Source organism: Natator depressus, chromosome 8 (assembly GCF_965152275.1).
Source record: "Natator depressus isolate rNatDep1 chromosome 8, rNatDep2.hap1, whole genome shotgun sequence".
In the NCBI taxonomy this organism is placed as follows: Eukaryota; Metazoa; Chordata; order Testudines; family Cheloniidae; genus Natator; species Natator depressus.
In genome coordinates this window covers 58,203,277-58,222,662 of record NC_134241.1, presented here as the reverse complement: position 1 = coordinate 58,222,662, position 19,386 = coordinate 58,203,277, and positions in this window count along the sequence as shown.

The following is a 19,386-nucleotide window of genomic DNA, read 5'->3' as shown; positions in this document are numbered from 1 at the left end:
GAGCTTCTCCAGATAGTGTGACAAATACATTACTCTAAGAGTGGTCCATAGAAGTCAATGGGCTCACTCATGGAATAAGGCACAATTCAGAGTGACTAAGAGTGTTAAAATATGGCCCTATGTGATTTTTTAAAAAGAAATATTTCTAGGTGCCGTAGATCTTTTTTAGAAAAAGAAACTGATCCACGGCAAAAAAATAATTAAAGTTATTGAATAATAATGGCAACAACAATACATTGAGTCATAAACAAGTATGGTGGAGAAGCTCTGTCACATTTTAACAGCTGGCTGTTTGTTTGAGAATCCAAACTTTGCTTTGTTAAAATAACAGCCCTATGATAGCACACCCAAGCCAATTTTTTCATAGAAATGCAAATCAGGGGCAATTTTTTAGGGTATGAGAGGCCAGGTAAAACCAATAACAAATTGCAATGTATTAGCTAACAACTAGGGATAGACAAACCAGTTTGGATCACAACAATTGACCTTGCCATTCACCAAAAACTTCAACTATCCCTTTCCTAGAAATTTGAAAAAGCCAATTTACCTCCTTCCTCTGTTCTGCTTCCTCCCCCTGCCATACTCCAACATCTTAGACTGAGGGCTTGCTCCAAAGCCTACTGAACTTAGTGGGAATAATACCCCACTGAAATACAGAAATACCATGTGAAAAGCTGTTTTTGCTATATTTACAACCGAATGAGAATCGGGAAATGCCAGCAATCATGCCAGAAAGTCAATTCCCATGAGATTTCTAGAGTGATGTTTAGCCCAAAGATACAAGTATGTGTTAAGCTCTGAATGAGCATTTGATTGTGATCAGTAGAAATGGTTCATAATACTCATTGCATGTGAGATTTGTTGACAGGTGTGAAATGTCAATGTGATGTGATGCTAATTCATGAAATAGTCTAATAGCCAAATTTTATTAAGGATATGAGTCTATAGTGTATTTAATAAATCATTAAGGCTCTTCCATTGAGATTTCCAGCAATAATCCACCAAAATGAAATAAATATATGTCTATACTTAAGACTAGACCCTCAGCATGTTTGGAATGTATGATTGTTCTGTATATCTGGGTCAGTTTGTAGACCCAATCCTTCAAGCTGAGCACCTCTTGTGAGTTAATGCAAGTTGAGGGTGTTCAGCATTTTACAAGATTGGCCTTTGGAATGTAAACTCCTTGGGCAAGAAGAGTGTGTATGTATTTGCACATTGACAAGCACACCTATGTTATTCAAAAACACAAAGGTTGGGATTTCCCACAGGAGCCTGATAAAGTTAGGTGGCCAAAAACCCTTAGGCTCCTATGGCAATCCTTGCAAAAAAAATATTAGTCTGTGTGTTTCCTTGCACTGCACAGAGAGAAGCAAATTGGCTTGGATCCTACAGCACAGCAGTTTTTGGGGAAAAGGCAAGAAATTTATTTGGCACATTTCCTGCCTTTTATAGCCACTTGTAGTAGCTCTGGAAATTATCAATCTTGCCTTTTGGACACACACAGATTAGGGTGCAGGGAGGTGGAGATGGAAATCAACTGCACTGAGAGACAAGCTTCTCCTCCTATATGACCTTATACTATATTACCAATGTTTTTGAAAGCAATTAGCATTACCATGGTATTCCCTATACTTCAGAAATTTAATTACTTTCAAATGGTAAATGTGAATATTTTTACAATTGCTTTCTCTGACCGATTCATAGAAGAGTTGGATTGTTCAAATGGCACCTCAAGTTTTTAGGGGAGGATTTACCAAAGCACAAAAAAGGAATTGGGTGCCTACCTCCAATTGACTACCTGCCCTTTTGTCTTTAAGAAAAACAATTACCATTTAATCTCTTTGTTTTAAGTTATATTTTGTAGTTTTCATTCTGCTTTCCAAAAATGAACAAAACAAACAAAAAATTACAACTCATATGTTTGTAAATGTCTCAAAATATCCAAACAAGCACTATCAGAGTACAGTGAAAAATTTTAAATAAACAAGTCATGGACGGGAAGTATGAATAGTAAATGGAATTCAAATGCTTTCAATTGTAAGGAAATTCATTCATCTTCATGGTTCTTATGATCCTAAATTCTAAACACATAATCTGTACTTATGACCTAGAAGGACATACTTACTTTAATTTTTGCATAATCATAACCTCTTAAAGACCTTGCATTTACATTTCTCCTCCTTTCCAATCCTTGTTACTAGAACATCACATGTGTGTGTCCTTCTTAGAATTAGGGACTGCAAGAGCAACCCTTTAGGCAATCAGTCAATCTGAGCAGCCTGGTTCCGCATCTGAAATAGTATGGACTGGCTACAGAAACCTGATCTTGACAGAAGGGGCCCAGATCCTCACATTAAGGTAAAAGGAAAATATTGAGGCTGGGGTAGGGGTGGAGATTAAGGAAAGAGGAAGAGAACGAATGAACTTGGGCTCAGGTTCCATGTGTATGGCAGTTTCCAAAAGTATGTGACCAGCAGATGAGTGAAAAAGGAAATAACACCACTGTTGCTATGTATTTGGTATAAATTGTATAGAGTGCTTAACTACAAGCATAGATTCCGCGGCCAGAAGGGACCACTGTGATCATCCAGTCTGATCTCCTGTACAGCACAGGCAATGGAACTTGTCCAAGGTAATGCCTTGGGCAGGTATTTTAGAAAAAGAATCCAGTCTTGATTTAAAAATTGTCAGTTATGGAGAATCCATCACAATCCTTGGTCAACTGTTCCAATGGTTAATTAATCTCATCATTAAACCTTTATGCCATGTTTCCAGTTTGAATTTGTCTAGCTTCAACTAACAGCTGATAGATGATGTTATCTATATCATTCTCTGCTAGACTGAAGAGTCCTTTATTGAGTATTTGTTCCCTGTGTAGCTACTTATAGACTGTGGTCAAATCATACCTTAACATTATCTTTAAACTAAATAGCTCTCTCACCAACAGAAACGGGGGGAATAAAAGATATTACCTCCCCCACCTTACCTCTTTATCACTGTAAGGCATGTTTTCTAATCCTTTAATCATTCCTGTGGCTTTTCTTTGAACCCTCTCCAATTTACCAACATCCTTCTTCAACTGTGGGCACCAGAACTGGACACAGTATTCCAGCAGCAGTCACACCAATCCCAAATACAGAGGTAAAATCACTTCTCTGCTCCTACTCGAGATTCCCCGGTTGATGCATCCCAGGATTATATTAGCTCTTTTAGCCAATATCACATTGGGGGCTCACATTTAGCTGATTATCCACCACAACCCCCAAATATTTTTCAGTTTCACTGTTTCCCAGGATAGAGTCCGCCATCCTGTAGTTATGCCCTACATTCATTGTTCTTGGCAGGGTGACTAAGAAAAATATAGATAGAACTCTATTGTGTGTCTTTTCCTTCTTATCCTGTTATTTCTCTCATCTTTATCTATTTCTGTTTCTCTTAACAGTTTTCTCTTCCTTCCGCCACATTTCCGCCTATCTTCAAGTGACTTCCCCCCTCTATTTTGCTCTTCATTTTCTTCCTTTTTCTCCCTTCCCTTCCTCTTCCTATCTTCTATTCACTGGTGCTTCCTTCCAATCTTCCTCCACCCCACTACTCCTTGGTTAGATCTCCTCTCTATTGCACACTGCTTTCTTCACACCACTCCACTCCCCTTTTTCATTTTATTGTGTGAAAAATCTGCAGAAAAAAAAAAGAAATGGACATGATCAAAGAGATCTTCAGAGATCTGAGTCAGATTCTGACCTCCGTGGCACTGGTGTAAATTCCAAGTAGCTGGAATGAAGGGAATGGAATGCCAGTGTTACAGGACCAACCCCTTTTGGGACTTGGAATTAGGGTGACAAGATGTCCCAATTTTACAAGGACAGTCCCAATATTGGGGGCTTTTTCTTATATAGGTGCCTATTACCCCTTATCCCTCGGCCTGATTTTTCACACTTGCTATCTGGTCACCCTATGCGGAATGCATGACTCAGGTGATAGGCCATCTGCCTTTACCTGTACTGGGGTGGAATCTTCTGATTCTTCCACATTTAGACAGGGACCCTTCCCCCTACACAAACTGGTTATCATTCTGCAGACTCAAATGGGGTTTGGATACCTATTCTTCTTCCCTTTGGGAATCAGTGACCAGCATTATCAACCAACAGCCTTCTTAAAACAAAGGGTTTTATTATTATTATCATCATCTACCAGTTGGAATAAAGCATCAGTGAAGAAATATGATTTTCAAACAACAAACATCCTGCAGGTATATTTAATCTCATCTAATCTTATGCTTTCTTCCAAGTTAAGTTATATAGGTTTCCCCTTAAGTTACAGGAACAGAACAGAAACAATTTACCTTTTCCTAAGAACTTCAGATCCTCCCCTGAGTGTAAGGATCTTTAATATTTTGAATCCCTTTTGCCGGCGTGTGTGTGTGTGCGCATGCTGCCAGTAGTATACGGAAAACTGTTAAGCATTACAAGCTATCACTTTAATTTGTAAGGGGTTTCCTGGTCCTGTTTGTAGGCTAGGGTTATTTAGGGAACCATGTGATCAGAGTCAGTCTGCAGACAGACAGCCTACAGCAAGATAGGTTGAGTTGTGCCTCTGATTTTAGGGACCCTGCTTTGTCTTTTTCTGTTTTGGGGTTCTTGTGTATTAAGGTTCTGAATTTTAAGAAATAAAGGAGTGTTAGATTGCAACCCTCCAGCAACAGTTTAATGTTTTTATTCAAACTTCTTTGTGTTTATGCTCTGAACCTAACATTGCCTGGGAGAGTGGGCTAGAGCCATTAAGCTTACTCACGCTGACATCATCTCAGAACAACTGTTAGGGGGCTATTAGAAAGGGAGTTCTCTTCTTGACCTCAACTCTGCTACCCAGACACATCCAGGCAAAGTATCAATAACTATGAAAGAGCACCTCTACATTAGTCAAATGGAAGTATACTAGATTTACAGCAATGTATAAGATATGGTTCTTCGCCATGTCCACCTTGCAACTCACGTATGGGCAGTACTCCCAAGAGGTGGAAAAATAAAGCAGAATAAAGAAGTACATCATGACCTACCAGCTCATGCAAATTCACTTTGGAACCCTGCAACTGACCCTATGTAATCTGATTCAAAATGTATGTAGTCTCAAATAATACACTTGCAAAATATATGCGAAGCATAAGGGTACTCACATGATCAATGCTTAAATCAGTACAACTCTGTGGGGAAAAAATCCTCTAACATACTGGTAGGACTATTCTACCTTTCTGTAATTGGGTAAGACAAACTATCCCATGGGGTATAATGTAAACATGCTTCCCTGTAATATGAAAAGTTTCAGAGTAATTGGAAACAAAGAAGTAGGACACTGTTAATTTAATTGTTAAGAAATAAGTGTGATCAAAGCTGTAGAATGTGACCTGCATTCTTGAATGCAAGCAGCTTCATTTAGAAAATGGAGTTAACAAATAAGCAAGTATATACATTGGTAGTGACTTATGATTATTCATATTTGATTTACAGTATGCCTTATATTCAAGTCTCCTCCATTATTTACATTTATTAGCCAGCTTTCTTCTGTCTTTCCTTTCTGACTCCACACCCCTGCTAAGAAATATGCCACTGAGATAAGCATATTATCTTCCATGAGTGCTGTAGTCTACTTACTGAGAAAGCCATGCATGATACCACAGTGCCACTACTGCTGATACAGGATTTAGCTGGAACTGATTCCCTTGGGAACAACTCAGTCTCCTCACTACTGAGCCAAGAATGCTAAATATTAGGAAACTCACTGTGACCCTCACAGAATCCCAACACCAGAGGGCAAGGGGCTCACTGGTATTAGGTAGTAAGCTTCAGCTGGCCTGACTACCCAGATACCTAGTTCAGAGTACCCCAGCTCATTTATATCATAATCTGTATTGAATAGGTGTCATGTAAGGTATCATTAGAAAATGAACAACATACTGATCGTTAATATTCTCGTGCAGTGTATGTATGGTAAACACCTAAAGGACTGTACAAACGTGAAGGAAATGTGAGACTAAACTGTCTTTGAACAAGACAAGTCTGGGAAGTGGGTAAACAGTTTTTTTTCCCCAGACACAGGAAGGGCTGACACCTCCATCCAGGTGCAATTGGCACAGGCCTGCCAACAGCAATTCCGGGCCCCAGAGCAGTCTTTAGGGGGGTGCAGGGCCTGGGGTGGAAGTGACGAATCTGTCACTTCTGGGACCAACCACACTGGCCAATTGCGCGAGCCCATGGGGCCCCCCAAAGCACAGGGCCCAGAGCGACCACTACCCTGTGTGTGCCTAGGAGCCCTGTGGACAACCTGGGCAATTTAAAAGGGCCCGGGCCCACTACCACTGCAGCGGCGGCAGCTGGGGGCCCCCGGGCCCTTTTGAATCACCCGGGTCCCTGGGCAATTGCCTCCTTTGCCCTGCCCCCGTTGGCGGGTCTGAATCTGGCTGCAGGGACAGATCAATTTGCAGTGTTGAAAGCGTAAGCAGGGAAGAAACCAACATGGACCCTTCTGTATGAGTCTCTATGGCACCTTTCCTCACAGAAAGGGCACTGGACTTTGAGGAGGATACATTTCAAGAGTTCTGTGGACTACGAAAGAGAGGTGCAAAGAACCCAAAGTTATCTTTCATCTAAGAAGACAAAGGAACTGAGCACTTTGAACTTTGTGGGAGATCCTGACCAAGGGGGAGGTCAGTCATCTTAATGGAAGGAGGTATGATAGGAATCTTACCTTGAACCAAAACTGTAGCTTTGTTTAGTGTTACTCACTAGAAAGGGTTTTTCACTTTCAGTTGTTTATAACCATTTCTGACCTTACCTCTGATACTTGAACTCACTTAAAACCTCTCTTTTGTTAATAAACTTGTTTTATTTTTAATCTAAACCAACCCAGTGCTATGTCTGAATTGAAGTGATTGTTAACTCCAATTCAGACAACAAGCTGCTGTGCTTTTGTCTCTTTAAGGGAGCAATGGACCTTATTACTCCTCTGGATGTTCTAGGAAATGGCTGGACATTTCAGGGCAGATGGTTTTGAGGAAATTCAGGAGTGGGGTGTGTGTTGTGGTCATTTGGCTAATAGTAAACAGAGTGTGGCAGGGGTGAAACAAGCAGGCTGCTGGAGTCAGAGTTGCTGAATTAGGGAGGCTCAACACACAGACACTCCGTGAATGCTGGCTGCGGGCATCCAGACAAGAAACTGCAGCAGCAAAGCATTTTAAAGCATTCAGGGTTACAGGACGAGCAGTAACACAATCTCTCACTGGTCTGAATTGCACCCCAAAATGTGACATTCACCTCCATTACAAAGGATTGAAACATAACTCCTACTAACACCGCCAGAGAGCCAAAAGGTCAAAGTACTATAAGGGAACTTTAGTACATTTCTGTCTTATGACAGAAAAGGCACAGCTAGCTAACAGGCCATATTCAGGTGATGTATGCTGAAGACGAATGATCCACTTTACAATGCATCTCACTCAGCTCATGGTTCATTATGTTCTTTATTTATTGTGCAAGAGTGGCACCACAATTTAATGTCCACCATCCTACACATTTCAGCATATTCACAGTGATAAAATATCATCTATCATGTTTGATATTCTGCTTGGATGTTTCAGCCTCATTCAAAATGTAGCAAACATAATTGGAAAAATTATTAAGATTTATATGAGAGAGGCTTTTCACAGCAACTTAACTGCCTTACAGCTTTTGGCTGGATGTTATTTTTACAGGTACTGTTTCATGTTTCACTTGAAATTACCCAAAATGAAATAGCCAGAGAAAATCAGGCTGATATCAGGCAAATTTATTTTCCCTTGAAATTCACATACCATATAGGATGTTATTGCTAAGAATGAACAAATTCAATATCTTCAAGGAAGAGGCTATAGCAGTAGGAAGAAGTGACATTTGACTTGATGAGCTCAAGTGACTTCTCTCAAGTCCTTGTGCTCTTTAGTTTTAACTATGCTCTCCGGAACCATAGAGCACATTGTGCCCCCCAGAATATTCTATATTTTATTTCAGCAGTAGCTGGAAGAGCACTTGGTGGAGGACTTTATAACAAAGTTGCCTAAGGGAGAAGATCCACGAGGAGTTGAGACTAGAGGAGCAGTTTAGGAGCATTGCGGACCCATGAACAGTAGATCCTATTGAAGTATCATGGAGGAGGAGGAAGAGGACAGAGTGCGATCTATCACTTCTGAGAAAGAAATGTGAAATAAATTTGTGTGTGTCTTAAAAGTGACTCAGGATTGAGGAAGGAGTAACATACTGAGAGATTTTGCATGCCATCGGAACTAGTTTGTTCATACCTAGATTCATTAACTGTAAGCCCTATAATTATTATGATTCATATTAGGATATATCCAGAAGTCCCAACCAGGATTAGGGCCACCTGTACTTGGTAATGTACAAAAGCATATGAAGACATGGTCCCTGCCCTTCAGAGTGGTTACCTGGAGTGATGTAGATCATGTAGCACAAAAAGAAATGGTATATTTTTTAAAAAAGGTATATATGGCTCTCTATGGCTGATGCCAAGGTTGGAGTTGCCCACAAGAAAGGGAAAAGAGCCCTCTTCCTGACCACAATACGAACACTAGGTATTGGTAGAAAAATGAAATAAGATAAATCCTAAAGAATATTTCCAAAACAGGTTCAGGAGCATTTCCTCTCTGATGTCATGCCTTGCTTTTTATACACAAACACACAAAAAACAGAATTATTTGAGACGTGCACATGTGAGCAGGCACAATAGTATTCAAGTTCTTGGAATCTCTGTGAATGGATGCTACTAATTTAATGAAAACAGTAGCGGAATTCTCTTTTCGAGAGAGTGGTGTTATTATTTTCTAAGTGTGGTAGATAATAATGTTAATTCCAGTATGGCTAATTGCATTCTGTCTATCTAAAGTCCACCTCTTGTTTTGAGTGCATATACTGTTCCTCTTTAATTTCTGCCCTAAACTGTTGTGCAGAGTTCTCTTGTACTTGCAAAGGCCTTACTCAGTTTGATGGCATTTCTCTGTTTGTATGTATGTAATGCATTTGGAAAACTGAAATGGGGGACACAGAGCCCCTGCCATCTGATTAGCACTGCCCCAGTTTCCAATGCCTCTGCATTATCGATAGATCAAATAAAACAATAAACAACTGGCTGATGGCACCCATTAATATCCCACCCAGAAGAGAACGAATTGCATTCCCTATTAGGAGCCATCTAACAACCGTGGGGTAGTGCTCAGTCAGCCGGCACAGGACAGCAAGCTTCCTTAATACTTTCCTCCTTCCTCAAAGTCTACTCCATGGTGAGGGAAGAGAGATGTCACCGCCAGCCTGTGCCTGCCCCCTTCCAATTCTGAGGGAAGAAAGGCAATTAGCAGGGGACAAGACAGGGAAGGGGTGGGGGAATGAGAAAGATAGACCCTGGAATGGTAGACAGCAGGGAATGAGGGGAGGAAACAGAGCCCCTGCTGTAGAGGGTGGGGGAACAAAGCTCCTGATGGACAGAATGTTCTACCCACCAATAGCAGAAAAAAAAAAAGAACCACATTATTCACCATTCTAGCTGTGAATAGCCAAACCTGAATCCTTTTATAATTACTGTGCATTATTCATTTCCTCCAAACTGTGTTTGCTTTAATTATGGTTTCCAGAATATTAAAAAAAAAAAACCAGAAAAGAGTGAAATGTGACATATCAGATCAAACTATTAGCACGATCTGTTATGAAATATGCTGAGATGTGACATAAACTGATGCAACTGAGCAGAATGTGTCATCCTGTCTAACTGTTCTGTAGGGGTAGGGGATATGTGTGTGAAAAATTATTTTTAAGGCAAATGAGATTTTTAGAAACTATTTTAAAGTATTTAAATATAAAACCAATGATACAAAGCTAAAAATAACAACAACAATCTGTGGACAAGCAACACACACACTTTAGAAAATCAAAGTCCTGGACTGCTACATCACCTTCCCACACAAGATATCTTGTGAACCACTCATTTGCATATGTGTCTTCCTTTAAAGATAAGTGTTTCCCATATCATGTGGAATTTGTCAATGTTATCATCATCTTATGTATAAGATTAATGACATGAAGCAACTTTTGCCATATCAACGTACCAGTCAGGGACACAAGAACTTTTCTACCTTCCAAACATTAAACTTTGCGAAATGAAGGACAAACAGAGTTTATTTTTAAAGAGACTTTTGCAGTTCCATGTTCTGAAGTGGAAATTATTATTCTGGCTCACCTGGTATTTTAGGATTCCATACAATTTCTATAACGTTTATAACATTTGAGCAAAATTCTCTATTAGAGCATTGCCAAGAAAATGCATTTTCTTGAGGGACCTAACCCTCAAGAAAATGCATTTCAAAGGATGACTGAACTATAAAAGACAGGGGCAAAAACACTCCAAGTTATCTCTCCCTATCCATCTCTTTCTTTTTCACCTAAGACGACAAAAGAAACTACCTTTAGACTTTGGGAGCAGATCCCAACCTCAAACTTGGTCAGCAATGTTACCGGGAACCTGTCGTAAGAATTTCACCTTAGAACAAGTCTAGTTTGTTAAGTTTAGTATCAGCATTTGTTTTATCTTTATTTCTGTTGTAACCATTTCTGACTTTAATGCCTTACACTTGTACTCACTTAAAACCTCTCTCCTTGTAGTAAAATAAACTATTTTTACTCTTTAATAAAAACTAATCCAATGCTGTATTTAAACTGAACTGTGTGGGTAATTCCATGTATGGTAGCAAACTGTTGTATATTGATCCCCTTAAATGGACAATAGACCTAATATATCTGGACTGTCCAGGAGAGGGATGGACAGTGAAGAATACACTGTTTTGGAGGAAAATCCAGGAGTGGAAATGTGTTCAGGTCACCCTACAAGTAGTAACTAAGGCTGCTGGAAGCCAGAGTGTGGCTGGTGTTTGCTAAGAGGCTGATGGGGTCAGACTTGTTGGACCAGGACTGTGGCTAAACACAGACATTCAGAATATGACCTGCATGATGTTTGGCAGATTGTAAGGAGCCCAAATTGGGAGCTACCGCAGCAAAACATTGTGAGGCACCTCAGGTTGCAGGGCAGGCATGACACAGATCCTCACTGGTCTGGATTGCACCCTGGAATGTCATTTACCTACCTAATCCCACACCTTCCAGTGTCATTTTGAGGATTTTGAATTTATGGTAAACCTAAAGTGAAACTCAGCTGGAATTTCCAAATGTTGCCTGGATTCAGGTCAAATTCAGTGTAAACCCACCGCAAGTTTACAGAAACTTTATCTATATAGGCCCAAGTTTGTAATTTGTGCTTTGTCTGGTTTTACTAGTAAAAGCTTCACACTGAGCTAGTAACTTCCCATCAGAGAAGTTACACTGCATTAGAAACTAGAAGCAACAGAGACAATTGCAGTAGATGTACATGTGCAATCATTGACCAGAAAGAGGTCTATATACACTGACTATCTTAAATTATAGCAAGGAGGGATGGAGAGTATTAGAGATGAGCAAAAAAACAAACAAACAAACAAAACCTGCTGACAATTAGAATATCCATGAAAGAAATGGGATATCTCCTGAATCAAAGGTAGCACAGATATTGTTCTATGCATAAAAAGAAATTAAGGCAACACACATAATTTACAAGCTATTGTTCTTTCCAGGGAGCAGATTTCGTTCAAACAAATCTTCTATAAACTTTTTCAAAAACCTATTGTAAGGGGGCGGGAAAGTGGGGGGCCACCAAAAGACAATGCAACAGGGAAACTGATATTTTTTCATTTAAAAACTTGATGGTGGGACTAAAACATTACTTTTTTTTTATATCTTTTAGAAAGTCCATGCAATTATTTGTATTATTAATTATTATTATTGCAAGCCAACACTTTACTTATTAAAAATAAATAAAGCAGCATTGCTTGCAATAAGTGTCTGGTGCACAGAATCGCTAATAAGAAACTTACCTTTATTTCCTGGCCTCCATCACCTGAGCCAGTTGTGATATACAATGGTTAATATTCTTGTCACATCAGAGGCAATTTCCTCTGACTCTAGTGGTTACTGTTACACTGCTTATATGAAGGGCTAATCTTCAGTTTATGTTTCTTATTTGGTTGCAGTGTTATATAGGGCTCAACTGCGAGTTCAGCTTCATGCCAGACAGTGGCATAAAGGGGTATAAGGAGCCTCCTTACTCCACTGTGTGGGCCATCAGCATCGCCATAACCTGTGCAGGAGGATTTTGCAAATACTAACTGTTCTTCACACTCATTCCATTCAGATAAGTGGGGTCTCTTTGCCCCTGTTCCTCCCCTGGCCCCAGCAACGCCTGCATAGAAAGTAGAACAAGCGAAACCAGGAACAGGCCTAGCACAGCTCACTTTTCCACCAGAATCGGTGGGAAAATAAGAGTAGAATTGTGTGTCTCAATTCAGTCCCTGCTGCAGCACAGCTATACAGTGCCGCTTATTTGGGCTGGGTTGAAAGATGCCACCCTAGCACATTATTTTTTAAAGTAGAGCATCAGTCTGTGAGGGTATGTCTACATGGGAATAAAAGCACCGGGGCACGGCCTCAGCTGGCCTGGGTCAGCTGACTCAGGCTCACAGGGCTCGGGCTGTGGGGCTAAAAATTGCTGTGTAATGTTCAGACTTAGGCTCACAGGGTCTCAGAGATTGGACTCCAGCCTGAGCCTGAATTTCTACACAGCAATTTTTAGGCCCCAGAGCTAAGGTTGCCAATACTCCCGGACTTGCCAGGAGTCTCCTAGAATGACCCTCAATCTCCCAGTGACTATTAAAGGCAATTAGGGAGATTTTAATAGGCCAAAGCCCAGTCTGTAGCACAGCAGGGCTAAGGCAGGCTCCCTACTTGCCATGGCTCATGGAAGCAGCCGACATGTTCAGCTTCTAGGCGCAGAGGCAGACAGGGAGTCTTTGCGTGCTGCCCCTAGTCCGAGCACTGACTCCACAGCTCACAGTGGCAGGGAACCATGGCCCATGGAAGTTTCAGGGGAGGTGCCTGCAGGTAGGGGCAGTGTGCAGAGCCACCTGGCTGCCCCAGAGCCTAGGAGCCAGACATACCAGTTCTTTCCGGTGCCTGAACCCCTCACCCCCTCCCATACCCCAACCTCCTGCCCCTGCCCTGAGCTCCCTCCCATACCCAAACTCTTTCCCAGCACCGACACCACACACTCCCTCCTGCACCACTACCCCTTGCCCCAGCCCTGAGCCCCCTCCTGCACCCAAACTCCCTCCCAGAGCCTGCACCCCACACCCCCGCCTGCACTCCAACCCACTCCCCAGGCTTAGCCCGAAGCCACCTCCCAGACTCCAAACCCCTTGACTCTACCCCCATCCCAGAGCCCACACCCCCTTCCACACCCCAACCCCCTGCCCAGTGAAAGTGAGTGATAGTGGCGGAGAGCAAGCGGAGGGAGGGGGGATGGAGTGAGTGGGGGTGGGGCCTCGGAGAAGGGGCTGGCTGGGGGCGTGACCTCCAGGCAGGCCAAGAATGTTTGGGTTTGTGTGATTAGAGAGTTAGCAACCCTACCCAGAGCCCGAGCCCCATGAGCCCGAATGAGGTGATCTGGGCTAGCCAGAGGATTTTTTATCCCCATGTAAACATACAGTGAATTACTGAGCCCCTCTTGGGAGATCCAGAATGTCTCATTATCATCAAACTTTATTGACATCAGTGAACATTCTGCACCCCTCAAGAATGTATTCTGCTGCCTATAGGATTGGGACCTTAGATTGTAAACTCCTTGGGACAAGAACTATGTCTTCCTTTATGTTTGTCCACTGCGGAGAACACTGCTTGCTATCAGTACAATAGTAAATAATACATGATGACAAAACACCCTGCTACTCAGGACTGTGCCTTAATGTCTCACACTTGTCTTCAGTACATAAATTTGTAAAGAAACTGAATCCAATTGTTAGCTTTAGCCATGTTATTTCAGATGAGGGGAATAAAAGTTTTTAAAATTCTTTTAAAAATTCTGGGGTGTTGTCTGTTTAATCACACTGGGGATATGAAAACTACACAGTTCACTGCCAAGATCAGAAGGGACCATTGTGATCATCTTCTGGTCTCACCTCGTGGTCTCACCTCGCCACAGAACTTCCCTGAAAAAACACCTTTCCAAAAAAAAAAAAAATTGCCAAGTGATGGAGAATTCACCATGACACTGGGTAAATTGTTCCAAGATTTAATCACCCTCACTGTTGAGAATGTATGCCTTATTTCCAGTCTACATTTGTATAGCTTCCACTTCCAACCACTGGATTGTGTTACACCTCTGTCTGCTAGATTGAAGAGCCTATTATCAAATAGTTTTTCCCCATGTAGGTACTTACAGACTATTCACCAGCCCTTAACATTCCCTTTGTTAAGCTAAATGAATTGAACTCTTTAAACCTCCCTTGCATAATTGGTAAGTTACCTGGAATGAGAGGTTTTTATGTTTAGTTTTTTGTTTTGTTGTTGTTGGTTTTTTGAAGAGGTGGGGGTCAGGGTTATTTTTTTTAATAATTTACAAAAAGCACATTAAAAAAAACAAACAAACAAAAACAACAACATTCCCAGCTTCTTCTGTACTCTCCTACATATACAATGAGAAAAAATAAAAGTACATTTTTAATAGGGAATGTGTGGGGGGGAAACATGATAACACTCTCTTCCTAGCATAATGAGAAGTGGGATATTGTCAGAAAAAATCCACTGTGTTAATTTTCAAGATAACAAGCATTGCAGTACAGTACAAAGGGAGATTGAAATAGATACACAGAAATAAAGCAATTCAAACAGATTGTACTAGCCATGAGAATGTGTAATTATGGTAGTAGTAGTCCAGGGCATGATCTCTTAGGAAATAAAAATGACTGAACGAAGAAGCCATTTGTCTGCAGCGCATTATTTCATAATTAATAATATTTCTCCAGCTAACTATCTGAAAACTAGGGGCTATGTTTCAGTTATACTGGTAACAATCTCAAGTAACTTCAGAAGAGTTATTCCAGATTTACGCTGCTGTGATAGAGAAGGATTTTGCACTCCGTATCTACCAGACTTGTTAATTCTAGTTTGCTCAGTTGTAGTTATACAGCAACCAGTATTTATGCTTACCTTAAAAATATGGTACATCTGAAGCAATTTGGGCATGTCAGTCACAACCGTAGAAAGTTCTGACTTTCTCTGCTCTGTGCTGTTTGTTCCAACCCTCGCCATCACAATCTCTTTACTTCAGCTTCACTCCACACCTGCACATCATACTCTCTTCTCCCCAGCCATGTCCCCTCATTTCCCTTCCCTTTTCTTTCCATTTTTCTGATCCCCTTTAAGCAAGCCTATCCACTCCCCCCAAAAAATCTGGAACTAACATGCTGTTTACCACAACCACATAGTTCCCTCTGTTTGTGTGTTCTACTCCTTCCCCCCAACCTGTCTTTCTTGTGTATTTAGACTGTAAATTCTTTGTGGGAGGAACTATCTACTACTGAGTTCTACAGTGCCTAGTACAGTGGAGCTCTATTTTTGGTTGGTCCTTAGACACTGCCATAATAAACATGATTAATAATTAATGATAATTTCCTATCCTTGTTAGAATCAGTTTCCTTATCCTTTTACACAACTATGGAATAACTATCGTAATATTAATTATGTAAATAAGTGTAATGAAGCAAAGTATTTTACTCTTTCTCCAACTTGTCTTTTAACTAGTTAACTTTCCATCCCAGCTCACATTTTACTGAGGCTGCATACAAAGGAGCAAGTGAAACGGCTAGCTAGCTAGCTTAATTGCAGGTTATTGAAAAGGTTAGAAGCACTGTAGTGAAGTACACTGCAATAATGCAAAGAACAGATGAAGTTTTACCATTCAAGTGCTTCTTTTATATGACAAAGGCTGAAACATAAATAGAAGATGGCATAACATTGCAGTAAATGTGTTGAAAACATTGTGATAGACAGAACTCTTTAGAGGATATTATTCAAAAGTAAATGTTTGGCTAACTTCTATCAACTTACCAAAAAAAAAAAAAAATAGGTCAGAGCCTCAGTTGATGTAAATCAGCATGACTACATTAATTTCAAGTCAACTATCCTGATTTATACCAACTGAGGAGGCGGGATGTTCTATTCATATCATATAGATTTGTGGGCTCCTCCATAGAGTTGCAGAGTTTGGCCAGTCTGAAGGGTTTCCCGCAGGGTGCCACCTGCAACTGGGATACCACTGAGCTCCCCTGACCCATCAGCCTGGGTTCCCTCTCACACTGTACTGCTATGATAGGTTGCCAATCTCTCCAACCTTGGTCTTTCACCAGCATACGCACACATAGGGACTCACCCAGCTGCAGTACTTACAGGTTGCTGTGACCAGCTCTGCATGTGGAGGCTACAGCTGAGGAACTGCCCAGCTGCTCAAGAGCACACCTCCCTCTGGAATGTAAACCCAAAATTATACCATCTTGCACTGCACAGAGATCTGTACAGCATAAGCTCATGAAACTCGCCCCCTCCCTCAATGTGGAGAGAGAATATACAACAGCTTTTTGCCCAAAGTTATAACTCCCACACACCCATTTGTGATAAAGCAAAAAGAAAATTTATTGACTGCAAAAGATAGATTTTAAGTGATTATAAGGGATAGCAAACAGAGCAAAGCATGTTACCTAGCAAATAAACAAAAACTCAATCTAAGCTTAATATACTAAAGAGACTGGATACAAGTAGCAAATTCTCACCCTAAATGATGATTTAAGCAGGCTGCAGGCTCTTAAGGGGCAAGATGCACTTGCTTGCAGCTTAAAAACCCCAGATATTCCTTTCACAGGCTAAAAATTCCTTCAGCCTAGGTCCAACACTTCTCCCCAGTTCAGTCCTTGTTCCTCAGGTGTTTCCAACAGTCTCCTTTGGGCAGGGAGTCAGTGAAGAACCACAAAGATGTCACTCCCATGCCTTAAATAGCTTTTGCATATGGTGGGAACTCTGTCTCCAAGCTTGGTTCCCACATCTTTCAGTGGGAAAACACTGGTATTCCAAGATGGAGTCCAGTACCAGGTGATCTGGTCACATGCCCCTATAGTGTCACAGCAGCCATGACTCAGAGGCTGTTTGTAGTGTCCTCAGGAAGGCTCCCTGGTGGGAGATTAGCTTCTTCTAAGACCTATTGTTCTCCCTAATGGTCCATTGATTTGAATGGGCCCTTCCCAGCCAGCCATCTAGACTGACAGTCTTTTGCCTAATGGGCATTCCCCAGGTGTAAACACATTAGTAATAGATACAAAGACAATATTCCTAACTTCCGATACAAAAATGATACATGCATACAAATAGGATAATCATAGTAAATCATAACCTTCCAATGATATATCACTTGCCTATCTTACATAAAATGCATTATGATTATGTCATAATCATATCATAGTAATATTAATATAAATAATATGGGGCATAGTGTCACAGCTAGTCTCCTCGAAATTTTTGTGAATCATGAATTATATGATTAACTGCTCTTTTCAGCTGATGCCACTGCATGAGTTACTTTAAAGGAACCTGACAACTTTACTTTAAAACATAGCTAAAATTTAATAAATAAAATAATATCCAGTCTCAGATAGAACAGCTTTTTGGTTTTGTCTTATGTTTTGAGATATTCCTTTTAAAATATAAAGGAATACTTCATTTATTCTGATGTTTATAGTCTTTTCCACTGCTGAAAAAAACTGATTGACTAACCTGTCAAACAAGCTTTTAGGGGAAGGATGATGGTACACTTGTGGGAACTGTGGGGTGAGAGGCATTTCTGGAGTTTGAGTGGTGTGTCTATTTGCCAGATGTAGTAAAGTGTTACCTTCATTTGATTATTTAAGATTTAATGCATTAATGTGTATATTAGTATTAGTACTGCTGGAGGTTATTGCAAGATGAATCATTTTCAGAGTGCTCAGAATTTTGTATGGGCTTTTTTCTTTTATGCCAAATCTATATAAATAAATAATAGAAGCAAAGTGAAGAACACACAAAGGACCAGATTTTTCAAAGAAGCTTAGTGCCTGATTTTCAAGTGATCACCAGCCACAACCGGGACCAGATTTTCAAGAAGAACTCAGCCTCTTTTAGGCACATAGTTAACATGCTATCAAAATCCATGCAGGTATTTGTCCAGGGCTGTACTAAGTGTATGAAGGGGTCAGATTAACAGCATTATGTTAGCTTTATGCTACTGTATCATTGTGGATTGCACCAGGATAGTAGGAGCCACAATAGAAATCCTTTCCTCTTTCCAAGCCCTGGTCTACACTGGGTGTGGGGGGGAGAATTGATCTAAGTTGCACAACTTCAGCTACATGAATAACGAAGCTGAAGTCAACGTACTTAGATCGACTTACCGTGGTGTCTTCACCGCGGTGAGTTGACCGCTGCCGCTCCCCTGTCTACTCTGCCTGCACCTCTCACGGCGCTGGAGTACAGGAGTCGACGGAAGAGCACTTGGGGATCGATTTATCACATCTAGACTAGACATGATAAATCGTTCCCTGCTGGATCAATCGCTGCCCGCTGATCCGGTGTGTAGTGAAGACATACCTTTAGAAGAGACGTCTTGGATCTGTATTTAATAAATGCCCGTATATCAACATTAATGTCATTCTTCAACAGCTCCTTATAGAACCTCCTCATGCTACACAGCAATATTATGAAAGATTTAGATTTCAATTACTTTAATAATGTCTTTGTTATCAACATTAGTATTTTTAAAGGGGCAAAATTAGACACAACCACCAATTTCATTCAGAGATTTACAGACATAAAAAAAAAAGACCCAGAACAGGGCTATCAAGCTGTGACAATTTGAGTGAGGGAGACTTCAAAAAAGTTTGAGTGATATTTTAAATATTACAATAAAATACACAATAAAATTCTTCTTACAAAAGAGATGGTTTAAAAAACTGCCTGGAAATAAATGCAAATTGTGCTTCCTCCCTCCAAAATATTATGGGATGTAATAATTCACACCCCAGAGGGACTGTTAAAACAGTTTTGTTCTGATAATAAGTGGCAAGGCCAGGCACATAAATTCAGATAACACATTTCAAAATTTAGAGCTTCTCTCAATCCTGTTGTAATAATTTTTTAGAGGCTTTTTGCAGATCCTGTTGACTTCAGTAGTGAACCACCTAGGTACAAGCCCTACCTAAAAAAATCACTAATTATTTTTGAAAATCTTGTCCTAGTTTTCCAAGGGGGACTAGGACACTAGAATCAGGGGGGAAACCTTAGCCAGTCTTACTTGGGCCCACCAGAAACAAGATTTTCCCACTTCTATTTTTGCAGGATGTTGGTCAGA